Source organism: Triturus cristatus, chromosome 12, assembly GCF_964204655.1.
Source record: "Triturus cristatus chromosome 12, aTriCri1.1, whole genome shotgun sequence".
In the NCBI taxonomy this organism is placed as follows: Eukaryota; Metazoa; Chordata; class Amphibia; order Caudata; family Salamandridae; genus Triturus; species Triturus cristatus.
In genome coordinates, this window is record NC_140595.1 from 156,617,719 (window position 1) to 156,645,657 (window position 27,939).

A 27,939-nucleotide genomic window follows, 5' to 3' on the forward strand; every position below is an offset into this window, starting at 1 on the left:
TGGATATTACTGGTCCCATAAGTGGTTTGGGCAATAATTCTAAATATACCATAGTTTTGATAGGCTACACGTCTAAATGGCCTGAAGTTAGCTTTGGGAGCAACATTAATACCAAATCCGACATTCAAGTTATATGGAGAATATTTATTAGGGAAGGATTTCTAAATGATTTTGTAACTTCTTTCCACCATCTCAGGAGCAATTGTTTTGTAGAATAGTTCAAACGCACTCTGAAGGATCAGTTACAGTTGGCGTTTCCCAGCAAGTTAGATTGGAAAAATGTTGTGGAAGACATGTTACGGACCTACAGAACGACATCCAATATCTTCACCGGTGTATCGCCATTTGTACTATTGAGGGGTTGTATGTTGGGCTCCAAATCAAACAGGGAATATATGGGCCTTGATGAGGTAGATACATCTCGGTTGTCAAGTATGTTGGATGTGAGGAAAAAAGTTCAGGGTGCATATGCGCACAGATGAGGCAGAGACCTGGGAATAAGGGTAATGGGGGAATAGGCATACAGCAGGTGGTCTGGCAAAGGAACAGTCAGAGCATCCAAACCCAGGCCCCGTCCTGATGAGAGCGAGAACAAAACCTGGGAACCTGTGCATTTTGTCGGGAAGCAAACAGGCCCAAGAAAGGCACACCAAACCTTTTGACAAAAGACCTCTGGGTAAGAGCCAACTTGTAAGAGGGAGAGAGAAACTGACTGAGGGCATCCGCCACCCCATTGTCCACTCCTGGGACATGCACTTCAACCAGAGACTGAAGATTCCTCTCCCCCCAATGGAGTAATAGCTGAACCACCACATTGAGAGACCTGGAATGAATCCCGCCCTGATGGTTCAGATAAGCCAGTCACCTGGTTGTCTGACCGAACAACCAGGTTGTGACCCCCCAGAAGATGATGACAGCTCATGACAGCCCTGGAGACTGCCATTGGTTCCCTCCAATTTTAAGAATGTCCCCCCTCCTAAAAATAATAATGTGCCTGCAGGGATTTGTCCCTCAGAGTTGAACCCCAAACAAACCCACTGGCATGTGTGAGGAATGATTTACGAGATTTGTTAATTGGCCAGTGGGTTAGGATTAAAAAACCTGATTTAGTGGCAAAAGGGGTATCCATGTTTCCAGCTCCTGTGCATGGTGAACGTATTAGTTCTAATCACAGTGATGGGAAGTTTTGAATAAGAACAAAGTTGCCTTAATACCCTGTAGTGTTGAAGAATTAGCATGTGGTCATTTCAGTAAAGAAGTAGTAAGAATGGATGAACACAAAGCACAACATGTGAAATCAGGGAGACACATTCCTAAATGTTATAAAGACTTTGTGATGAAGTGAATTTGTCTTGAGTTCCTGGCACACTGATAAATGTTCAACATATGTTATCAACTCTAATGCTTTGGAACACATTGTGTTTGCACACTTTCATGTTAATTATGTTTTTTTTAATTTGCTTGCTGTTAATAACAATTTTACTTGTTGATCATGTTACCTCATGATATTGGATACAGATTTGCATACATTTATGATTCTTGATGACTTTCTCTTGTTTATTGTCTAATTCTCTTCTTTTTGTGTTATCCTCTTTTGGGCTGTACACTGTTTGTGTATTAAAGGAAGGGAAGAAGTGTGGGTGTAGGCATCTGCGCAGCTTACTAGCCTGGTGCAGACTTGTCCGCGTGGATATGGCACCACACTGGGCTCCAGGATTCTAAATCTTGCAGTTTCTAAGACGAGGTACTGGTGGTTGGGTGCGGTGGCTTATCTTCTATATCAAACTTACTCTAAGCCAATAATTCGTGCTTCTTTTTAGCTGTCCTATTTATTTTCATTCAATTGTATTTGAGAGTTTAATGAGTTTTATTGCTTGTTTAATTAATGATGATGGATTCATGTAATGGTTTATGGCCTTTTAAAACGAATAAACTAATAAACTTGAAACATCAGCAGAAATATTGCATAAGCAGTTAAAGGATATTTTTAATTTTGGCATGTTTTGGTTATTATTATGACTGTTCTCCCCACTTTTTGTAGTGTTAATTACACTTAGTAGCCCCTGGAATAGGGAGCAGACCTGAAAATGAAGCTCATCAAGCTAACCTATGAGTTAGACCTACAGGGTGGGTTGAACAGGAATATTCCCTTCTTGCTTTTAGCTCTTTTGTAATTTGTTTTCCTTCTTGTAGTGTGTTCCAAGTTGTGATGCATTCCTTTGCTCAAAAGAGTTTGGTATACACTATTTTAACTTTTAAACCAAAGTAAAATAAAATCAGTTGTTTAAGTTATGTACATTTTAGGTTGAAGCCTAAGCGGACAGCACAGCTGTCTGATTTGCTATCAGCATCATGGAGACATTCAAAAAGCTTCCCTTTGAATTCATTCCGCCCATTGCTTACCACTGGATTTGTGGTTTGTAACTCTTTCAATTTGCTGGCTTTATTTATTTCAGGCTGTCCAGCTTAAGGGTGTCCCTCCCTTTGTCCAAACATTATTTACTGTATTCTTCCACCAGTGCTGGATTTCTGTACACAGGCCTTTACAACTTGTTCTTATCTTGTCACATTTGCTGTGTCTTCAAAGGCAGATGTCCAGTGTCAGGCTCTCTCTTTCAGGGAACTTGATGTTTCTTTCTCTGACTTCAAAGTGAGAGGATTTATGTGGCAATCATGCTGGTTCATGGGGGAGTGCTTAAGTAAGGATGTGCAATGATATATTTTGTTTCTAGCACACAACATAATTTGAATATCTGTAAGTGAACTGTGCAGATATTTCAGAATATATCATAATTTAAAAAGCACAATTGAAGCACATTTTTTGGTAATTCTGAAGTGTGGTGGACGCAAATATTTGAATACGATCAAAACAAATCTATACACTAGCTGAGGACATTTCCAAACCTTATTGTTTGTGCACTGTATACTTTTATCTGTAAAACTGTATGTCTGTGCAAATGTAATGGTCATTTTTGTTGAAGACATGCAGTCAGTAATGGCAGTGTGCTACAACACCATGCATGCTCCAGTCTATGCCAGTGTACTCTACTGTGCAGCACTTTATTCTACGGCACGTCACACTCCACCTCTATTCATCACCACTCTACTCTATGCCAATACACTCTAACTCTACACCACTCAGCACTCTACCCTACACCACTATACTCTACTGTACACCACTCTACTCTGAAAACTCCACTCTGAAACAATCTACTCTGCACCCCTGCACTCAGCACCACTGTACTTCTTTACAGATCTGCTCTCTATGCCAGTGTACTCTACATCACTGCGCTCTATGCCACTCTATACTAATATACTCTACCCCCCAGCTCTTTAAGATACTGTACTCCATACCATTGAACTGTACACCACTCTGCCAGGGATGTGGAATTCCTATAGCCCAACACATATTGTTTAGGGTCAAGGGCAACACGTTTTAATGTGTATTTTGTCCTTGGGATAAGTAGGCCTAACCCCCTACAGCACAGATCCTTTGCCTGCCAGTTTACAGTACCACACTATGGATCAGGGAAAGGCACTGTCTGCAGTTAAGGTAATATTTGTGTCTGTGTGTTAATGCTGTTCAAAAACTTGTATTTATGGTTCATTAATGCAAAGCCTTTATTATTAGGGTGAGTGCTCCAAGTAAATGTTGTAAGCTCAGACTGCACTACTGACAGTAGTTACAGTATAAAAATGTGTACACATGTTTTCAATGGTTAGCAATATGAGGCTATGTATAATACTCCCAGAATGCCCTCTGATTAGATGCAAATATTTGTAGAAGCTTGAAAGCAAGATTGACAATTCTTTGCTTTCAAAATAAAATGTTCACAAAACAAAATGCAAAAACATTACACTAAATTACTGTAACATTTTAAGTACCATTTCTTTGCAGCATCATTTAGTAAAATGTGTTGATGTATGCTAGTATTTCCCATAAAATAATTATTATGGAAAATTAGTGTAACCAGTTTCAATAACCAAGCATTGGTAAAGCCAGTAGGTCTGAAATTGTTGGTCTGCCTTTTGGTTTTGTCAATGCGTGACTTGTTTTGGCATGGTTTTTGTAAAACCTTATTCGTGTGGGAGCTTCTGAGCCCTCACCGTTATAACAGACATTGGCAAAAGCAAAAGTAGTTTTTGTCTCAAAAAGCACACATTGCCACGGTAGTTCCTGGCACTGAACAAAACTACTGTGTCGATAAGCTCTTTGGGAAGGAACAGAATGCTGTCACTCACAGTGAAGCTAGCCAATAGATAGAGGGAGAGACAGAATTTTAATAATCACAAAAGGTAATGGTTAACACCAGACCTAATTAAGGGCCCAATTATTAAAGTCACAAAAGTGCACCCATGTCCTTGCATTAAGTGCAGATATACAGCTTTAATGAATTCACAAGACTTTACTGAAGTAGGCCAAGAAATAGTACTCCTAGAAAATATTTGTGAACTGCATTTTAGCATGAGCAAATATGGAGGTATAGATTTCATCATGCGAAAATCTGAGTGTTTGCAAGTTCACTTTCCCTCCAACCACTTTTTTCACAACACTGGAAGAAGTTTTATGTCTGCCACTGTCAGGAGTGAATTTCCAACCTTTCTCAGTAGGGAAAAAGATTAGAGAAGAGATGGTGAAAAAACCCTTAAAACATACAAGTTAGTAGGTTTGCATAGACTCAAAAGGGCATTCCAACCCTGGAACTGTCAGTTACCATTACCTTCAGCCCCAGTATGTAGGTCTGTGGAAACCTGGCAACATAAGGGAATTGCTAGTATTCAATTTGTACTATGGAAGGAGCCCTTGCATAATCAGAGAGGCTATTTCAGAGCTCTTATATAATGAGATTGCTGCCACAATTTGTTGCCGCATTACATGGCACAAAAGGGACAAGTGGATTTTGTTACAGGAAAAGTAGATTTATGAAGCAACCTGCCCCGTGGACAAGTAGTAGATATTTTATTAAATTCCACATCCCTGCACTCTGCTATAAACCACTGCACTCTACAGTGGTCTACTCTGCAAAACTGCACTCTCTATTCCACTGAACTTTATGCCCCTTCACTCTGTGCTGCGCCACACTTTGCCACGCTACTCTGCATTACTCTATGCCACTGCCATTTACAGCACTCTATTCTAAATGACTGCACTCTACAACAATGCACTAAACACCACTTCACTCAAAATCAATGCACTCTCCGCCGCTGAGTTCAATGCCACTTTACTCTGCACCACTCCATCCTAAGCCCCTGCATGCTATACAATTGCACACTACCCCACTCTACACCATTGCGCTCTATGTCACTGCACTCTATGCCACTCTGTTCTACTTTGCATTACTGTACTTTACGCCACTACTCTCTGCACCTCTCTGCTTTGCGCCACTCTACTCTATGCCACTGTACTCTACGTCACTCTGTTCTGCACCACTGCACTTTGCACCACTGTATACTATGCCACTCTACACCATAGCACTCTAAACCACTGTATTCTACTCTGCACCACTGTACTCTCTACCACTACTCTCTGTACCACCCTACTCTACTCCACTCTGCTGCACTCTATGCCAATACGCTCTAGGCCATTACACTCTGCATCACTCCACGCCACTCTAATATATTTTGCACCATTGCACGCCACCACACTCTACTCTGCCCCTCTGTATTCTACCCTGTACCACTCCACTCAACCCATAACCACTCCACTATAGGCCTCTTGACTCTACTCTGAAACAATATTCTCTGCACCACTGCACTTTACGTCACTGCACTCTACTCTGTACCTCTAAGCACTACACTGCACTACACTCTGAGCCACTCTACTTTTAGCCACTCCATTCTATGTCACTGCACTCTTTGCCAATGTACTCTACACCACTTTACTCAAAACCAGTGAAATCTACGCCAATCTATTCTGCACCAATGTACTTTACGCCACTTCACCTTACCACACTGCACTCTCAGATACTCCACTCTATGATGCTGTACTCCATGAAACTCTACTCAACTCCTATCTGTGCCACTCCACTCTACTTTATGCCACTCTGAAACACTACTCCACTCTACCACACTCTATGCAACTCACTTTATGGCACTCCATGCCATTTTACTCAACTCTATTCTATAACACACTACTCCACTCTACTCACTCTATGCCACTCTACTCCACTCCACAACAGTTAAATCCACTCTATGCCATTCTTCTCCCCTACACTACTCACGCTATGCCATTCCACTCTGACAACCTACTTTAAAACACCCTACTCCACTCTAAGTAAATCCCTCGACGCCACTCTGCTCTACACTACTCACAACACTCTGCTCCAGTCTATGCCACTCAACTCAATGCCCTTCCAATCCACGACACTTTACTTCCTCCACAACACTCTACAACACTCTATGCCACAACACGCCACTCAACTCTACCCCACTCGAAAGCATTCCACGCTATTCTATTTTACGACACTCAATTTCATGCCACTCTCCTTTACCCCACTATCTTTAGCCATGCTGAACAGCAGCCACACGGGTGTACAACTTGGCTAACACAAAATAGCTTTTGCATAGATTAGACCTATTGACTTTGTCAATGCTTGTTCCGTTATTTCATAAGTTGTAAATTAAAGAGAGCTTTTTTTATTTTTGGGACACAATAGCACTTTTGAAAACTGATTAAGAAAAATTTTAAAACACAAACTACATTGCACCTCTAGTAATATACTACATTTTTCCAGACTGTTATTATATGACTCATTCCAAGATTTTGGAAGCCTGCTAAGGTGACTAAATGTAAAATGGACTACTATGAGCAGCAAATACGATAACTGAGTGAATATAAATTTCAAGCTGTCATTGAAGGTAATTGCTCGCAGCTGCTTTTAATTACCCAACTCATAATTATACCAAGTATTTATTATATAAATCGATTAAAATTGGCCTGACTGTAGGTAAGTGCCCATTAAGAGAAAGTGGGGAATTTACAGTGGAATATTACCAGACAGTAAGGTTCTTAGCACCACTCTCGACTCTAGGACCGGAAGTTACCCATCACCCTCCACCAATCCACACCGTCCGCTAGTATCCCACACTAACTAAAACCCAGAGGCGCAACTAGAGGCACATTTCGGGAGTGGGAGGGGCTACTAAAAATTTCGGGGGGAGGAGGGAGTAATTCTTCCAGCAATAGGCAGAGTGGAAATGCAGGGGCTCTCAGAAGGGGTTTAAAAACATCAAAGCCTTTAAAAAAAGTTAATGGTTCTTTAAAGACCTTTGAAGTACTCGGGTGCGGCTGCAATAAGACGGACGCCAGACCAGCCAGCCCACAGCAGCTCAAAAACTGTCTGTGTGAGTGCCCGGGAAGCTGTCTCAGCCCGGTCTGACACACACGGGGGGGAAGGGGGGGTGCTGAAGCCCTTTGAGCCCTATAGGCGTTGGGCGCCTGCTAACAACTATCACAAAGAGGTCCATTAACCCCAAATGTCAACCCTGCCTTACCCTTCACATGCACGGAAGATAGGCTGCCACTACCTAAATTGTCAATTTTAGTTTAGTTTTACCCGACAAAACGTTTTCATAAATAGTAGCGCCTAAACACATTCCAAAACATTTCACCTTTTCTTCTTTTAGTAATAAACATCTTATCCCTGTCCCACCTAATTCTCACTCATTTTATCACCCTCGGTGATGATGACACGTTTGGTGGACTCGCCAAAATTCACGCCAAAACCTGTGCCAATATGTTGCACATGATTGCAGGAGGGGTTGCTTTGATTACTAGCCTTTCTTATCAACCTAATAGAACAAGCATTTACAATGCAATAGGTCTCGCAATGGCATTCTGCTGTTTTTCTGGGATAAAGGGGTAAAACATTTTAAGAACATCTGGTCTCATTTTTTTTATTTGCCTACTCTCCCACACCCCACCCACGACCCCTCCCTTTGCACGCATACATGTTGGGTGCTGAGATGGAGACCAGTGTACATTGTTGTTGGTGGTACAGCGCTTTTGAGGAGGACATTCAATGCTTGGCGCTTTGCTTTAGGCGGGCATCATTTCTTCTGCAGCAGCATCAAGAGCTGCTGTACATCAAGGGCTACTCCTAGGCGCATGGGGCTTTTGATGGGCATAGATGAGGGACGCCATAGAAGCACCTGCCCAGGAGCACACAAGAAGGCAACAATGCATACATGACTAGCTCATGGTTGTGAGTCACTTCATCTCACCCATCGCACAGCCGCGCAATGTAGGCGGCGCACTCAAACATATGGTGAGTGGAAATTTATTTAACACACACGCATAGGGTGCACAGGATAATTCACTTGCCTCTCGGTTCACTAACGGTGTAGTCAGGGCGAGAGATTTTATCCTAGTTTTACATGACGCTTATTGCTCAATTTACATGTTAAATATTTTCATGGCTCGGCTGCTGCTTGGGCTCTTAGAGCGAAGCCAGGCCCTTCGCTCGGCTTCAACTGTAAACGTGTTGACTTGCCCACCTTTAGTTCAGTTGTTTGCTTCCAGGGACAGCAGCACGGAGGCACAATGTGAGGACATGAGCGTTTATAGGAGATATCGGTTATCAGCATGTCCTTTTGTCTTCAAACAAACAACATGCTGATTAGTTACCTTGTGTACACAATCCATTTTTAGGGATCGCGCATGCGTTGCAGTGCGTAGCACTGCTCGCGCAGCGAGAGCCCTTTTGTATGGGGTTCTGAAAGCTGCTCACACGCTAGTGCCTGTGATCAGGCTTTCGCCGGCTGCCATTGGGTTTAGCATGTTTTTTTAATAAAAATAATGCACGCAATTGGGCAAAGGCGGGCGCATGTTCCGCCTTTGCTGCGCCCATTCCCACCAGTGGCCAGCACGCGCAGCAGCGCGCGTTCGCCTCGCTGCCAAGTTCCCTCCCCCGTTCCTCTGTGGTGCGCTCGCACCACTACTTTCGATTCCCGGCCCTGCTCCTCTGTGGTGCGCGCGCACCACTGGTTGAAAGTACAATTCCCATTTTCCAAGTTGTGTTCCAGGAGCCCATGAACGATTCCTACAAATAGCGCCCGCCGGCCTTATGCGAAACCCGGATGAGAATGAGCTTCACCTTCCTCGTCTGCCCAGGAGAGCGAGGTCAGTTCTTTCCTCCCCGCACATTTATTCAGCTCGCGTTCCATCTTCTGTGAACACGAGCCCAGGCACATCAGTATTCCCACCTTCAAAGCTGTTTGCGGATGTGAACTATATGTTATAAACTGACAACCGTGTGTTTAGCACACATGATAGCAGGTGCGATTTCGTCAGTGACTGCATGAGTTTAAGTGACTGAAGTCCCATGTGTACGTATTCAGGTGAGTTGGTGTTTTGCTTCATTATGCGAGTGACTGTTCACGTGTGCAGAACAAGACCAGCATAGTTAAGCCCGTGATTGTATTTGTACAGGTGTCCACGTGAAACTGCACGAGGACAGCATGGGTGACGGAGCGAAATCACTGGTAACTGGTGCATGTACGTGATGTCACATAAGTACAAGACGATTGAGTAAAACTGTACATTCTAAGTGTATATGCGAGCATTCATCAGTACTGCATGGTTGAGTTGCTGCATTCGTAAATGTGTGTGCCTGAGACTGAACGTGTTCCACGTAGTTGTTACACTGAATTCTTGAGTGAGGTGTGAGACTGAATGATGAGCACAGCACTGATGACTCTGACTGCCTTCATAAGTGTCTGTATCTACGTGAGGCTGCATGAGTACAGCATGGTTGAGTCACTGACTGTTCATAAGCATGTGTTTGTGAGGTACTTTGTGTATTTTGCGCAGTTCAGTCACACTGCATTCACAACATGAGTGAGACTGCATAAGTATTGCATGACTGAGGCGGATTGCCTTCATAAGTGTCTGTATGTAAATAAGACAGCATGAGTACAGTATGGCTGAGTCTGGCTGCATTGGTATGTGTGTGAGACGGATGTATGTCGTTACAACGCACACTTTTACAACGCATTTTTTACAACGCAAAATCCATTACAACGCATTGCATTACAACGCATGACACTACAACGCATTTTTAAAAACTACCTTTACAACGCATTCCACACAACGCATACTACCTTTACAACGCATACCATTACAACGCATAATATTAAATTGCATTTAAGGTAAGTATTAGATAGTATAGGGGTAAACATTACTTAATAAGTGTTGGATAGTATAGGGGTAAAAATTACTATTCTAACTCCAGAGGGTGCAACAGTAGGGTAAGTGTTGGATAGTATATGGGTAAAAATTACTATTCTAACTCCAGGGGGTGCAACAGTAGGGTAAGTGTTGGATAGTATAGGGGTAAAAATTACTATTCTAACTCCAGGGGGTGCAACAGTAGGGTAAGTGTTGGATAGTATTTGGGTAAAAATTACTATTCTAACTCCAGGGGGTGCAACAGTAGGGTAAGTGTTGGATAGTATAGGGGTAAACATTGCTATTCTAACTCCAGGGGGTGCAACAGTAGGGTAAGTGTTGGATAGTATAGGGGTAAAAATTACTATTCTAACTCCAGGGGGTGCAACAGTAGGGTAAGTGTTGGATAGTATAGGGGTAAAAATTACTATTCTAACTCCAGGGGGTGCAACAGTAGGGTAAGTGTTGGATAGTATAGGGGTAAAAATTACTATTCTAACTCCAGGGGGTGCAACAGTAGGGTAAGTGTTGGATAGTATAGGGGTAAAAATTACTATTCTAACTCCAGGGGGTGCAACAGTAGGGTAAGTGTTGGATAGTATAGGGGTAAAAATTACTATTCTAACTCCAGGGGGTGCAACAGTAGGGTAAGTGTTGGATAGTATAGGGGTAAAAATTACTATTCTAACTCCAGGGGGTGCAACAGTAGGGTAAGTGTTGGATAGTATAGGGGTAAAAATTACTATTCTAACTCCAGGGGGTGCAACAGTAGGGTAAGTGTTGGATAGTGTAGTGTAATATTATGCGTTGTAATGGTATGCATTGTAAAGGTAGTATGCGTTGTAATGGAATGCGTTGTAAAGGTAGTTTTTAAAAATGCGTTGTAGTGTCATGCGTTGTAATGCAATGCGTTGTAATGGATTTTGTGTTGTAAAAAATGCGTTGTAAGTGTAGTGCGTTGTAAAAGTTGCGTTGTAAAGGTTGTTCCCCGTGTGAGACTGTTTGAGTGCAGCATGGCTGAGTCTAGCTGCATTGGTATGCGTGTGAGACTGTATGAGTGCAGTATGGCTGAGTCTGGCTGCATTGTTATGTGTGTTAGTAGACTGCATGAGTACAGGATGGCTGAGTGAGTGACAGCATGTGTTCAGCATAGTTAAGTCACATTGCATTCATAAGTGATGCAGTGTGAGAGCATGAATAAAGCATGGCTGACTATTATTGAATTGGTATGTGTGTGAGGCTGCATGAGCACAGCATGACTGAGTCTGGCTGGAATGGTATGTGTGCGAGGCTGCATGACATGACTCAGTCTGACTGGAATGGTATGTGTGTGAGACTGGATGAGCATGGCGTGACTCAGTCTGACTGGAATGGTATGTGTGTGAGACTGCATGAGCACAGCATGACTGAGTTGGCTGCATTGTTATGTGTGTGAGGCTGCATGAGCACAGCATGACTGAGTCTGACTGTAATGATATGTTATTATAGTGTTTGTATGCGCTGTACTTAGCTGCAGGCGGCCTGCCAATGTTTTTTATTATAGTGTGTATGTGCTGCACTTAGCTGCAGGCCGCCCGCCGTACTTTTTATAGTGTTTGTATGTGCTGCACTTCCGGGCAGCCGCCGCTGCCTCAGGGCCCCGACAGCGCCACTCCTAGAAGTCCATCTTTTGGCAGACAAAGTGGGTTGGAGCCATGCCGGAACCTGGCTGCCACAGTCGGACATCGACAGTGTTCTCTGCTCTCCCTGGAGCATGTGACATGCGAGCAGCAGGATCAGTTAACCCCTTCGCTGCTGCGGACATTCCGCTGCAGCGCTGGGAGGGGCAGGGGGGCAGCGCGGTGGGCCGGTGCTCATGACGGAGCCGCTCCGTCATGAGCCACAGTTGAGCTGTGCTCATGACGGAACGGTTCCGTCATGACTCCGCCCATTTGCGTTGTCCCCTCGCACAGGCGGGGAAACAGCGCCGCGCAGGCGGAGCGGCCGCCAACAGGATTGTCATGACGGAACCGTTCCGTCATGAGCACACGGCAACCGTGGCTCATGACGGAACGGTTCCGTCATGAGCGGGGAAGGGGTTAAACTTTCAGTGCCCAAACCCTTTGGAATTCGATAACAAAATGAGCATTGTCTTGAAGCTGAGATCGCGCTCCACGAGTGCAACAGACGGCGCTTGGTAAGTTCCTCTTTACATACCTTAAGCTCATTTTGTATCATGTGTTATTTCTCTCAAATTAAACAACTAATGGAACAGGGGAACAGAGCGATAAGGTGACGTGCCCAGGATCACACCATTTCCTGAAGCGAGGAAATGAGTATGAGAGTTTGGTGCAGCTTTTCAGTGTGAGGCCCTGCCTTCTGTTAATGGCTCGAAGTGTTTGTAGCTCCAGTTTGCACTTTGGCAACACTTTCTCAGTCTAACGCATATTGGAATGCACATAAACGTCCTAGATTTGCTTTTGACTCGGAACAACATTGCTTTTAATATCAGGCCTCAAGGACAAAGCGCCTTCCTTGCTATTTTCCCGTCACCTTCACACTACATAGCATACCCATTTTCTTTGCGTTGGAGTCTGCTGATGTAAACCAAGTTGTTCTCAAATATAAAGCACCAGATTACTGTTAGTAACGAGAGCACAATGTAAAAAAAATAATTAAAAAACGATATATTATATGTGTGCTCAATGCTGGAAATCATTAGACTGGAATTAGCTTTAATGGAAGCAACCACAGCTGCTCTCTGCGATTCTGGGATGATTGCTTTATCTTATGCATTCTGTGGGTCCCCCTCTTGGGCTATTGGCCTTTGCTGAATGGATTAAACTGATGGGGCAATATGGTTATCTTGGCCCATGGGCGATCACGATTACTGCAAAGCTGATGGGGAAGTATGATGCTTATATATTCAAAATGATGTGCATCAAAGCCATAGTTGTTGCTTATTTGTCTAATGCAACTAACAACCATTGACAAAGCCAACAGTCCCGGCTTGTTGTAGGTGTAATGTTACTTGTTGTATCTAGATGGAATGACGAAGCCGCAAAATATCAGTGGGGCAACGCACTATGCTAAGCACGGGTTTTCGGTTTGTGGTTTTAAGCAACGCCCTTCATTACATCGGGCACGTCCCTTTCAGAGCCCCCCCAAAGCCGTTTCATTCCACTTAAAGCCCTGCCTCCGTTATAGTGACTTCCTGCTGTAGAGGGAGAACAAGTTCACTCAGGCCATCATACCTGCCAACTTGTTATGAATATTGCAATTAATATTTTAACAACAAACATCACATAAAAAATAACACTAAACAATTTCTTACTAATATAAAGATTACACAACTATTACCATACCCAATACGTATCACCTTCACATTCTTAAAAGTATTGCATAACTGTTACAGTATTCAAATTACAACTAATTCCATTTTTTTCAGATATTTAATATCATCTGCATAACCTGCTATATCTTTTTGCATTTCTGACAATTTTTAATAGTTTGCTTTGCTTATAAGTACTTCATTTCTTAATGCACGTACAAATACAAAAAAATAATAATCTCATTTTCAGTGCCAACAACTCAAACTTTAACAATGTGAGACCAATTGCATTGAAATTGCTTGTTTTCCTTGTTTATTATCCCTAAAGATACCTCGGCTCTACCGATGAATCTAGACTTCATTTGGACCCGTGCTTTCGTGGTTTGTCTGCATGGAGTGTGTCACATGGCAAAGGCGGTTCCAAGATTACATGTTGTGAAACTTTGCCTTCTTGTGGCGCCACATTCAGTCCATGGGGTCAGTCCTACCCCCCCACACACACACAAACACACAACCTCAGTTGGCCACCAGCAGACAGTGTTAACTGCAGGTAAGCTACGCCAGGCCCAAGCAGACTGCCTATAGCAGGCCTCCCATTTCTGCATGTGCCTGCATGGTTTCCAGCCGTACCGTGCTCAGTACTGCCCTCTGCTGGGCTAGCCCTGTATTGAATGCCTCCTCTACCATACTTAACAATTTCTATTAGTTGTGGTGTGTTAAGGATCCTAGTGCAGGGAAGGATAGCGCCCTGTTCCTCCCTCCCCTCCCCCCGTCCCCTCACCCCGTCAGCTGTTTGAAGGCTGAAATACAGCAATTAACAGGGTTCAGTGGTGGGCCCCTCAGGCTTTTGGTCCCCGGTGCATCTGCACCTGCTCCACCATTGGAAGCTACGTACCTGGCATTACCCCATACGCTCCACGCTTTCTGACGAGCAATATGCTGTAATGGGACTTATTTCACCTACTGTTATCTCAAGATTAATAAATACTCTTGTACCCCAAAATCCAAACTCATGTCCTCTGCTGAAGCCCAAAGTATATTTCTAACTACACTGCTGATTGCAGGTGGCACCCTTCAACTGGTGCCGTGGGGCATCACAGGGCATTCTATAAGGGCATAAGTTGTGACACGCAGTCTGGGCAGTTTGAGGGAAGTCGGGCGGGATAGGTGGTCACCTTACAACATTCGTCTTCACGTGTGCACTGGTTTAGTGACTGACGGGGCTGAGTGAGACTCCGCTTCTGAGTCTGAGGCCAGTGATGTGGGAGTCAGTGAGAACCCAGAGCTCCATGTGTGGCCGCAGGTAGGAAATCCGTGACACTCCACTGCAGGGTGACAGGCCAGAGGGAGGGAACAAGGGACCTACCGCTGCAGAGCGAAGCCAGCGCCTGGAGAGTCAGTGCTACCCACGTGCAGCCAAGTGTGCCCTGGCCTGGGGTCTCAGTGCACGCTGGCGATACAGGCCTCCTCCACAGGTTGCTTAGTAAACAGATCACGTAATCAGTGTTCAGTGGCATCTGAGCACAGGGGTCGGTAGGAAATAAGCGACTTTGAAGTATGTGAGAGAGGTGCAGGTCGGTTTATATCTGAGGTGAGGTTCTACGGAATTAGGTGGTCCTGCACAAATGAGCATAGGTGCATCAGTACATCGAAAGTTTATTTATTTTATTATATTTAATGCGTTAACCCGAAGGTGTCAGAGCACTTTACAAAAGGTCCAGTTACATTACATTAGGACTTCAGAGTTCCCGCCGCACGCGGCCGCCTCTGCCTCGACTGACACTTTGACTGTCCGTAGTTTCCAGATTGTTCTCTCCACTATTATTAGAAACTTTTGTGTCCTAGGGCCATGGTCGAGCTGGTTACATGTGCTCCGAGGCGGGGGGAGGCTAAAGCGAGGAGAGGCTCCCTGAGAGGACATGTGCTCCGGGGGGTGGGGGGCGCTGAAGGGAGGAGACCTCAGTGTGCAGGGTAGTGCCAGCAGACTTTCTTATCTTTAGGGGGGGCATCTGTTTCTAATTAGCATGGCCACGCTAAGGCCATGCTAATTAGAAACAGATGCCCCCCCCCCCTAAAGATAAGAAAGTGATTCACGACAGCCGTGAAGCAGATGACCCAGTCCGCATGGGCCGGACGAAAGGGAGAAAGTGCAGTGGCCAAAAAGCATCATTTTCAATGGGGAGCCAGCGTTTAGCATAAACGCTGATGCGACTCAATGAAAATGATGGGCGGAGCTTCAAGTCCCCTTCTGAAATCTCCTCTCTCACTATATGTCTTGCCGAGCGAGCAGCGCATGCGCTGCAACGCTAGGCGAGACCTAAAAAGCATTGGAAAGGCAGCATGTCCCACCGTTTAGAGTTGTAGCCTTTTGTAATGCTTTTTGGTGATGCTGCACGGCATCTGTATGAAGCAAAATGCTTTAATGCTGATTCTGGGCAGCATCGGCAGAGAAAAAACAAAAATACATCATGACATGATGCACATATAGTGCGTACATGTCATGAAAGTACTGGCAGTGCATCATTGCGCACATGCATGCGTGATGCTGTATGAACAAGCATATCTATATCTGTATATCTATATCTATGTATATCTATCTATATATATCTATATATATCTATTTTTTATTTTTACTTGCGCCTCAGGCAGCGTGATATATCTGCTAAACTGGGGGTTTCAGTGTGCACATCAGGCATCTGTTTCCCAAATTAAAGTCCAGAAAACGTAGCAGAAGCGGATTTTCAAGCCCTGTCCCAGCTTCTGATAGGGCTGTGCTTCTAGCCTTAGCAGAAGCTAGCAGTCGACATGAGATGGGTCTTCTTGTTAATCCAGCCTCTGCTGTTCTGGTTCCTCATTCCTCATTTCCAGCACAGGAATCATGTTGTGCTGGCTCCTATGTCCAAATCTGGATCCCTGTCCTATTGCTGCCATAGTGGGGTTTTCAGAAGAGGAAGCAAGGTAAGTGAAAAAAAAGTGTTACTGCTGTGTTTATGTTTGAGTGATATTGCAAGTGGGTGTGTTTGGGAGTGAATGACATTAAGGGCCTGATTATGCATACGTCGGTCCAATGGACCACAATAGCCAGGGTTGCAGTGCGGACACCGCTGGTCTAACCGCCTAATTACAAGTTTAGTTGTCGGCCCGTCAAAGGACTGCTGCAATCAACGGGGATCCGTAATCCCTCTGAGGTGTGGCAGCGGTGTGAGGCCACAATATGCTGAAAGAGCCACTGTGGCACCACCAAGCATATTACGAGTTTCCTGTCACCCACCCTTTTCATGGCAGTGATCCCGCCATGAAAAGGGGGGCGGTGAATAAACTAGGGAGTCCTACAGGGCTCCCTGTTGCCTCTGGGTCATGGGGATGCATGCAGGATGGCATTTGGTGTCCCCCTTGTTTGCATGCACCCCCAGTTCCAGCACGGCATGGAATTAACAGTCCATGCCGTGCAGTAACTTGCTTTGGTGTTTCCATTGCAGTGCCTTTCACAGGCTCATCACCTGGGCCGGCCGAAGCACCTCCCGCCAGGCAAGTAGAAAACTCCTCATCTGGCAGATGGTTGACAAACTAGTTTGATGGTGTGGGAGTGGAGCACTGGCATGGCGGCCTGCACCCACACCGCCAAACTCATAATCAGACCTTAGCTCACAATCAGCAGGGCTCTGAGTGATTGAGTTTGAGTGTTTTGAAAGTCTGTGTTTCTAAGACTGTGAGAGTGAGCAGGTGTGAGTATGAGTGAAAATGAGAGTGAGGGAGTGTGGTGGAGTTTGAGTGAGTCAGATGGAGTGATTGAGTCAGTGAGTGTGAAACAGTCAGTGCAAGTGTTTATGTTAGTTAGAATTTGTGACTGAGAGTGAGAAGGGAAATGTAAATTAGGGACTGAGTAAGAACAAGTGAGGGATAAATGGAGTGAGTTATTGAGTATGAGTGCAAATGAGTGACAGTGAGTTAGTGAGGTGAGTATGGAGAGTGGGTTACATAGAATGAGTGATCGAGAGTGAAAGTGTGAGTATGTATTAGGCATGTGAGTCTGCAGCAGGCCATGGTATACCTAAGGTTATTCAAGGCGTATTGGACACTCATGACAACAATTTTGCAGTGGCATATTGGGGGTAATTCCTATCGTAAGGTAGGGCATCTGTTGGCAAAAGGCAGGCCTTTTCATACAAAAGGTAATTTTTGTCATATGGAGCGCCCAAGGCAAAATTCAGGGCTTGGCATATTGTAGGCAATTCTAGGTGTGTGGGTCGTCTTTGGCAAAATGGCGATGGTGGCATATTGGAAGTAATGCTTGGGCTGAGGGATGGTAACCATGACATAAAAGGGATGTGGGGGCACGGGAGCGCAAACCATGAGAAAATGCTGGCCATGGCATAGTGGAAGTAATTTATGACATATGGGTTACCCTTGGCATCAATGCAAAATTCTGGTAGTGGCATATTGTACATAGTTCTTGGCATAAAGGGTTGCTTCATGACAAAGTACTTGCAATGACCCACTGGCTACAATTCTTAACATATTAGTGTGGCATATTTTGGGTAAAAAACTGGGTTCAACTTATGGTAAGCTTTGGGCTTCTCTGGCACACCATGGACGGAATAGAATGTTTCATAATTGCCCTCTGAAAAGTTTATGTGAAAATGTACCTCGTGTTTCAGCATAATTTAGTCAAACCCTCATCATAAATTATCCCTCCATTGCAACTAAATTCCGGGATTCTGCTTGCAATATAGGTTTAATTGTTCACTGAATTTTCTAAGCTTTTTGTGGATTGCCTTAAAACTACTTGCCTGGGTGATTGCAGTAATGTACCAAAAACAGGCCAAGGGAGCACCTTTTGGTTGTTTACGGGCAAGCTAATATGTCTGATACTCCTTTTTATTGGTTCATCTAGCAATTGAGAGCCATTCTATTGGAGAGGGTGAAACCCCGTTCGCAAAGCTTTTTGCTCTCCTAAATTTGAAAAAAAAAGATTGATTTATTTCATTATTTTGTATAGTGCTTGCATGATACCAAGGGCCAGATGAACTAAGAATTGATTCGCAAAAAGTGGTCACAAATTGTGCGCGGACTTTTTGTGAATCAAATCTAATTTTGTGAAGTGACCTACGTACTAATAGGTTGGTTTAGCAATATCACCAATCCGAATGGTCGCAATTTCACCTTCCTCATCAGTGTTCATGAGACGGGTCACAAATTGCAACTCATTATGATTGGATGCTGTCACACAAATGGCGGCCTGCTGGGATTAGCAGACCACCCTCTCTGTGATTGCATTTGAATCAAGCCCTTCTGTCCTGCAACATGAACCCTCCTGTAAGACTACACCATCTCTCCCACACGGACTGCAAACACTCACTACCTTCCCTTTTTTTAAACTAATAGCAGGACACGCTTACATCAGACTATCGAAGATCCTGAACTAATAGCTATTGGTTTTAGAGTCTTTTATGGACACACAATTTCATGACATTTGCCTTCGACTGGCACTTATATTTGCCTTGAAAAATCCCCAGGCCTACGTTCAGTTAAAGAGGCAAAACGTGTTGGCTGGTTCATCAGCTTTTACGGAATTCTAAATTATGTTTAATACAGGTCAACCTATTACATTATGAATGTATCATTGGCTAGGGATTAATGTCCGTAAACATTGCCATAACTGTCTACCCAGCATATAAAACTTTTTTTAGGTTGAGCCTAGTGGCAGCGTGCATGCGCTGCTCATTCTGCGAGGCATGCTGTATTAGAGTATGCACTGGAAGACCCCCCCCACTCTCCGACCATATTTGGCATTGGCTTGTGTCATTGTCCTTCGTAAATGCTAGCTTCTGATTCGCAATTAGGCTTGTTAGTCCCTTCTTGGTACTGCCTTGTCTGCATTTGTTACCGCCCATAACATCTGGACCTTTTATTAGGCTTTTTACACGGTCTGCATTACAAGTGGGTGAGCACTATTTTGTTTAATGACACTGATGGGGACAATGGCGGCCGCTTTTCTCTTAGAGCGCTATGCCGCTCTAACTTGCATGCTGAGCGCGGTGCCCACTTTAGGGACACCACCCTCAGTTTAAATATTTGTTTTAAAACTTTTATGTTGAGGGTGGCGCCCGCTTCAGGGACACCACGCTCTGTTTATTTTGAATTTTTTTAACTTTAATACTGAGCGTGGCGGCTACTTCAGGGACACCGCACCCGGTTTAATTTTTTTGGGGGAAACTTCAGTAAGGAGCGCGGCTTCGCTTCAGGGACACCGCTCTGTTTCTTTTCTTTTTTTTTTTTACTTTAATAGTGAGTGCGGCACCCGCTCCACGGGCACCGCGCTCTGCAATACAGTAGGTATTGCTTTTGCAAAACTTTTAACGATTGGTTTTGTAAATGACAATGCCTTATAGTATTATAAAAGGCATTGCCATTTACTGTGCCAATAGCTCAAAAACTCGCAATTGCCAGATCTATTGCATTGTACATACTTGTTTAAATGCAGCTGTCTCTTAAAGTAAACTGGTCTGCCTTTAAGTAAAAAAAAATAAAAAAAAACTTTTTACAGTTTAAAAAAAATACGTTTCAGAGCCGACAGTGATCCCTGTGGTTACTGCCGACCCCAAATAAACGTTTTTTTCGTTCACAAAGGGGAAGGGATCCCATGAAAGCCCTTTCCTCTCTCCATATAGGTTACGCCATCGTTTGAGGAGTTTTTAACCTATCAATGATTTGACCGAAACTGCAGTCATAGACCATTGATGCTTAGCATTTCAAAACACAGTATGGGAGGGGCACCTAAACACGCCCCCTCCAAATTGCGATTCAGAAAGTATTTCTAAACCTGTAACCGGTTATCAAATTGCAAAATGGGTTTAGTACATTAAAAAAAAACCACTTAGCCACAAACCCAATGATGTAGCATATTACAGGCTTTGTGACTGCTAAATGGCTTCGTACATCTGATCCCAGAAGCCATCCTGATTCCCAGAGTCATGGCACTTGACATTTTCCTGCACAAAGTTCGTTTGTAAATGCAATTATAATATAATGCAAGACAAATCAATATATTTTACATAATAGTGATATTCCACATTTATTATGCAGGAGAATGGGAGTGAATGTGAGCAGGCGTGTGCTGGGGAAGGGCGTCGGGGGGAGACTAGGGACTAGGGAACGAAACCCCTATGTTTTGATATTGCCCCATTGTTTCCTTTTCTGTAATGAAACATTTCACTTAAAATCAATAAAATGAATCAAAAATTGAAATGCATGCACTTATTCCTATTTCCTCATCTCCCACTTTAAATGGGGATATAGAGAGAACCTAATAGAAACAAGGACAAGGGAACCTCTCCGATGTAATCTAATTTACTCCTCCCCCATAGTAAGTGTGTATGTAAAGCAAAACTAATATTAACAAGGGGAAAGGCACTTCTCAGAGTTACTCTGATTTATGCATTTTCGCTATTATTTTGGGATGCAGAGAAAACCTAAAAGAAACAAGGAATAATGCATTCTCCGATTTACTCCCCCCCCCCCCCCCCCCATAGTAATTTGGGATGTAAAGCAAAACTAATATAAAGAAAGAGAAAAGCACCTCTCCCATTTACTCATGCAGAATATCCAAGCGACTTGATATTGGCATGGGCGTATTGTGCACATGTGTGAGTAATGTTATGAGGGACCGTTGCTGCCATGATTTGCCTATCCTTCGAAAAGCGAAAACATGCTCCAAGTAATAAATGTAACCCTACATAAGTCACCATTTGACTTTTTTTTTTAGTCTTCTGTGATGTGAATTTGGGGAACATATGACCACCACTGGTCACAGACTGATTTTATAAATATATTTGATTTCGCTCTGCATTCAATGAGTGCTTCTCGTGAGAGAGGGCCATGAGTATTGCACCTGCCAATGCAATGAAATTCAGAATTGAATTTCAGAAACATTATGTTTAAAAATATTCAATTTTGCTTCAATAATCCCTAAGAAGCCAATATGGGCTGATGTAGCAGGGTGGCAAGGGTGAAGATGCTAGATGTGCAAGAAAATAGGAAGGATGTGAAGCAACCAGAGAGCACATTTTATTAAAAGAATGTGGCATGGAGAAAACAAAAAGAAGTGAAAGAAGGTTCACTTCCCCTTTCAAACAAAGTGGCTGACTTAGTTCTTGGCAGTAATGATACTCCATTGCAACAGCGACGAAGTCTCCTCATTGCCAAGAAGCGATCCGCCTGCTGCATTTAGATGTGGGAGGACTTTGTGTTAATCACAGTGGAAACTACTCAGTCTCTGCCGGGATTAACCCCCTCCGACCAGTGCTTAATTTGAGCTGGTGGTTGTTGTTGGGAACACCAGCACTTATTTTTCGAGGTCAGCACGTATCTGCATCAGGCGTCTATTGCGAGCAGAAGACACATGTCAGAAAGATGGAGGATGAGAAAGACGGAACCGCGTCACAACTCAACGGGGGAACGTCTTATGTCTTCACTTAAAAACTTGTCCATCTCCGCTCTGTTTTAGAAAGAATCTTAAGACACAGTTTTTAAATATTTAGTTTGTAAATACTGCACACTGTATCAATTTTTCTGTGATAGACTAGTGTCAAGATGCCCTTGGGCATTCGAGCGCTTTACAAAACCTGTTTTCATTTCACAAAGGGAGAAAGCAAAAAGCTGCAAGAGTGAGCTGAAGGGGCAGGGAGTGGCTGTAAGTGGATTAAAGGGGCCCGATATGGCTTTAGGATTACACTGCCTCAGTATTCTGTGCCCACGCATTGAATTGCAGCAGCCGTGTGTTTCAGAGGACAGTTTTTGGCACCGGCACGTTTTCATTTACAAATTAAGCACTATTTCCTTTGTCTCTGGGAGCAAGGGCTCTCGGAGAAATAGCTACATGTCCACCGACCCAATTTGGATCGGCGTTTATGTAGTCATTTTTTTTGCTTTTTCTTACCACCAGGTAAAAGCTGGCGGTAAGGAACAGTTAAACATTTTAATGCTCCCCCTCCATGGGAGCAGCTTCCCATGGAGAGGGGAGTATTACTTTTTTTCTATACAAAAAAGAAAATCCTGAAATAAGATTATCTTTATAAAAGGAAAAAAAAATTCTGTTGCAGGCCGTGTCCTTCCAACGCAACACTGTAACAAATAGTACAATGCATTGACAAGAACCGCTGTGACTGCGGTTCCAGGCAGTGCCTTTATAAACTGCCTGCCTGATTGGCGGTTATGTATACATTTGGCAGGAGGAGTAATTTTGACCTGTCGGACATGAAGTCCTCCGCCAGGCCAATGGTGACTACTTCATTCCCCAAAAATTGAATCAAGCCCAAAGTAACAAACTGCAAAAAAATCTAAATTACCCCCAAAATCACAAAGTTAGAACAAACCAATTTTAAGTCATTGTATCTGTCTTTTTGCTTTTGTGTCCATAGGTCTCACAGAGAGAGAGATTTAGATGTCTCTCCTGCCTCATACTATTAAAAATACATACATACATTCCTGCAAAGATGGTCTTTGCCAGCCCTTTTCATCTATTGTTGCTAAATTGTCATGGGCGTTCTCCTTCCACCCAATCCTGCACACAGCATGGACCCTACGGTCTGAACAATTCCGCCATGGGCGCTCTCATGTTGTGAGGGAAGGTATTTTCCTGGTTGTAATCTACATATCTTACAAAAAAGTAGTGCAGTTGTAGTCTAGGGCTTGTGGGGCAATCATTTTTTCTTTCATTTTTTTTTGCTATTTGTTTTACTTTTGTACTTTTATTATTTCATATGCTGTCAAAACAAACCCTGGTGAAGGCATTAGGTCTCGCCAATTTGACCTCTTCAATTTGCCAATGTTGTTTGCAATTGCTGGGCACTATTGCCCAAAATTGCATAAAAATAAACAGGCACTGGCCAAGCCAATAGTATTGTGTTGGCCGCCAGGGATTTGCCTGTGGCAACTCTTATTTTGTTCTGTAATGGTTTCTGTAAAACTTTACTGTTGTGGATGCTGTCAGGCCATTGTCCATCTTAAAAAAAAACATAGGCTAAAGTTAAATGTTTTTTTGTTCTCAAATAGGCACACATTTCCATAGTTAGCACTTTGCACTGAAGGGAACTACATTGTGTCGTAAAATGGCACAATGCCGTAACTCATAGTGAAATCAGATCATGGCTGATGTGGCTGACTCGCTACCCATGATGCATACTGGAGTGGGTGAAAGAAGAATGTGAATGGCGCAATAACAGACTAATGGATGAAGTCTGGCTAAAGACGCTAGTGCCTAACTATAAGCAAAATTAAAAGGTCTTGGCTAACACCAGACATAAAAAAGCCAATCAGTCTTACATTGTCTGCCAGCTTCCTGCCTTTGTTAGTACAGTCTTATTTTTTTTTTTTTATTACAAATAGAAAGAGAGGGTGGAAAAGATAGTTACATAGAGAGGATTGAAAATCAGATAATTAAAGAGGCTTGCGAAGATAGAGTTGTATTAAAAGATAGATATTGTTGTATAGTTTGATAGGAATCTAGATAGACAGATAGATAGTTAGATAGACAGCCGGACAGATCAGACAGATAGATAGATAGACAGGCAGCTAAATAGATTAGACAGGTATACAGACAGGCCGATAGATAGGCAGATAGACAGCTTGATATGCAAACATATAGGTAGACAGGCAGAAAGGCTTGCATAGATAGGTAGATAATTGGAATAAGCAGTACAGCTTGAATTGGTACTATAATAGTTAATTGTCTCTCTCAGAATTTCACACAAGAGCAATGACAGCAAACAACAATGCCATGCAGCAGGTCACACAGACTACATGGGTTTGCAAGTATAACTGTGGTCCTCCATTCTAAATGCACTTCATTGCTTGCATAATAAAAAGAGGTGCTAACTGTACAAAAAACAGGTTCAAATTAACACAATCTGGCATGCTGTGAAATTGCAGCATTAACAGGAGAGAGGGGCTGATAAGCAGGAAATACCATGTGCAGCATGAAGACCTTGCAGAAAGCGTTCTCCTGTCACATCAAGCTCTAAGCAAAAAGGCAACACTAAAGTAATAATAAAGTAAAAACAAAAGCACTGGAATGGAAGGGAACTAACTACCTTTTATATGGATGTGCCCTTTGTGAAAGGGCAAAATGCTGTTAGAGAGAAGTTAGACGGCGGATGAAGTAGGCTGGCCCATTGCCCCATGCTGTATTCCGTAGAGCAAAATGTGAATGACACAACACCAGACTAATGGATGAATAGGGTTGGCTGAAAGTCCATCTTAACTAAATATGTTATGCAAATTATTTTAGTAAAAGGAAAACAAGGGGTAGAAACAACAAGAACTGGGTGGGAGCAGATCATAAGGGAAAGGCAGAGGAGAAGAACACAAATAGATTGAAACAGCGAGGAGGGGAGTTTGGTGGGGGAAAAGCACAAGAGCGAGAACATCACACCAGCGAGAAAGCAGCATGGAGCACAGGAGTTGCAGATATTTGTTGAGGGAGAAGCACATGAGGGAGATAGATGGAAAACACATGAACTCTCATGGTGTGCTTAAAAACCAGGAAAGGAGTAGTTGTATAAACGTGAGCAGTGGAAGGTTACAGGGCAGCCAGTCAAAAGGATGGTAAAGAGGCTATTCTCTTGGGAAGGGAGAAACAGAAGGGGAGGACGATGAGCCATTAAATGAGATGCAAGCAAATGAGTGGCAATATGGGCTATAAGCCCACTGAAAGTTTTAGATAAGCCCACAAAAGGTCTTTTGCAGGTAATAATTTGCAAGATTGCAAAGGCAAACCCATTTGGCTTTGTTAATGCTTGTATTGTTAGGAATTTCACACACATATTCCTTCTTTAAAAGTTGTAATCTAATTTTCTTGCCCAACATATTGTAAACCTTACATCAGTACCCCGTACTCTGTTAACAACTCTTGTTCTTCTACTGTTCTGTCAATAACAGTATCCCATGGCGTCTGCATCTGTGTTCCCCCACCCAGCTAGTATATAATAAATTCAAATATCAGATCAAAGTCTCTACCTCATTTCTACCATCTTTTGCTTCTTTGACAATCTACGAGTCTCAGCTCCTGTGCCAGGTGGTGCAGATCATAAACCCTTCATACCCCATCACTGAATTCGTTGCTACCAGACATCACTGTACCAGGCATCAGTATGACTGTGCTCAGACCTAAGTGGCAATTGACAAAACAGCCATTCTAGGAGGACAGCCAAATGAAACCATTAAAATGATATAGTCCACCAGTAAATTCGGCATAGATCTACTAATTGCCTTTTCTTGATTGAATAGGCTACTCTTTTGAGAGAAGGGAATTCATTTTTTAAATTTATTTCTAGAAAACCTCACAAATAAATTATGTTGGGGACATTGTGATATTAAACCACGGTCTCTAGTCTTTTCAAGCGCCTGGTCATTTTCTACAGGCAACACAGTCTTATGACTCCTTGAAAACTTCAACCTGATTTAGAGTTTAGTGCGTGTGTATTTCATCACAAACGTGCTGGTTCTCCTGTCGCCTTATTACAAATTAATTAAGATGTAACTCACTTGTAATAAGGTGGACAGGCTATTCGGCATGTTTGGGACGGTCTACCCATCTGCAATACTCTAGATCAGGCTCTTAGATTCATCTGCCTTTTGGAGTTGCTCGTCACTATATCGAGGTCAACAATATCAAGCTATTAATAATATTGTATCCACTTCATCGGCCTACCACTACATCATAATGTAAGTATAAAACTACTGTTTGTAACTCCACCTATACTTTGCAAGGTAAGCATAAGTGAATCAAGAAAAGCAATTATATACTTACCTTGCAATACAGTGGTAGGTGGATGTAATGTATAGGATGTTATTGCACTGTGATATATGACATGCAATTTAGTGTTCATTGGGACTGATGGCATTGATTATATAGATGATAGCCATTTAGGAGCCCATCTTTGGTACCAACCACACTAGAAATACACATTTGCTTGCTCCCTCTGTCCACCCACTCCCCAAAAATAGCTCCTAGTTCCTAGTAATAGGAACTCAAGCCAGTTTAAAATGACCAATCTTTTGAGATGTTTGTAGTTTTACAATGTGTTGTTTCATATATTCCATATCTTAGCCGAGTGTTTCAGTCACTACCACCTATTTAACAACTGTGCCTTAATTCATCCATGCCTGTATTTGAGTTTAAGAGAACCATCCTCCCGCAGTGTGAGAAATTCTTGACTTTCATGGTGAAATCAGCATTTTCTTGTGACTTAATAGGTGTAACAACATGAATAGCTTTGTTTTAAGTACTTCCCATATATATTATTTATTTAGTGCACTCTATGATGGATTGCCTGTTTTACCTGTAGCATGCTATATCTGTAGGTATTTTGCCCTGCTAAATGGACCTCGAGGAAAGAACTCTAGACGTTCATCAAATCCATGGCCCTAGGTAACAAACTGAATGCAACACATTCCTATTTGACTTCCACACAGCCAAAATGGTTGCTGCTCACCAAGCTTCTAGTCACTTACCTGTGATGCAAGTACGTTCATCGGTATCCATATCAGGATGATTGGTTATTCATTGCAACTGTTTCACGATGGGCTTATTCACACCAGTTGACTCATTTGGATTGTCAGTCATCTAATGCAGGCTGTCATACTCGGAGATTAATTTCAACTGTTCAGTAGTGAATGTCAGCTCAAGCTCACTTGGCCTTCTTAAATCCCTTATGAGGAGGCAGCTGACAGAAGCTCAGTTATCTACTTGGAAGTGATTTGCAATCTGTCTGCTTGTGCTAAGGGTTACGTACATCTTATGGAGTGTCAAATGAGGAGGCAAACCTGCTCCAAAGGAACATGGCTACTTACAACGCATGCAAATACATCGCATGCCATTACAACGTGGTTGTTACAACGACCGCGTTATTAGAACACATACCATTACATCGCAAGTCATTACAATGACTTGCTGTAGGGGGCGCGCTAGACTTAGGAATAGTATTATTTACTATTCCTACTCCAGTTTGCTCAACAGCAGGAGAGGTGTTGGATTTTAAATACAATACCAGTTGAAACGACTTGCGATGTAATTGTATGCATGGTAACAATGCGGTCGTTGCAGCAACAGCGTTGTAATGGTACCGCGTTGTGGAGACAGCGTTGTAAACACTGTTTCCCCTCCAAAGTAGTCAGTAGTCAACTTTATTTGTCCTGCAAAATGCCTATTAACAAAGGGACCCTCTGTACATTGATGTATTATTTGCCATCAGGGAGAACTACTCTTATTCATTTCACAGCTTTTTTGTATTTCTCAAGTCAATGTGTTTTATCAGTTCATTGAAAGGGTCTCATTAAACATTTGATCCGTCTGGTGATACACAAACATTTACAGACATTTTGTGATTGCTGTTACATTTCTTGTGTTCTAATAGAAGAAAATTGGCCACTATATATTTATATTTTGTTGTATTGGAATGCT

The 27,939-nt window shown here is 43.0% G+C and overlaps 1 protein-coding gene across 1 annotated transcript in view; it reads left to right on the plus strand.

Annotated features, from left to right (window-relative positions):
- The window catches only part of LOC146772962 (toll-like receptor 2), a 66,062-nt gene that overhangs the window by 18,157 nt on the left and 19,966 nt on the right, over positions 1–27,939 (plus strand). The gene's annotated exons all lie outside the window — the stretch shown is intronic.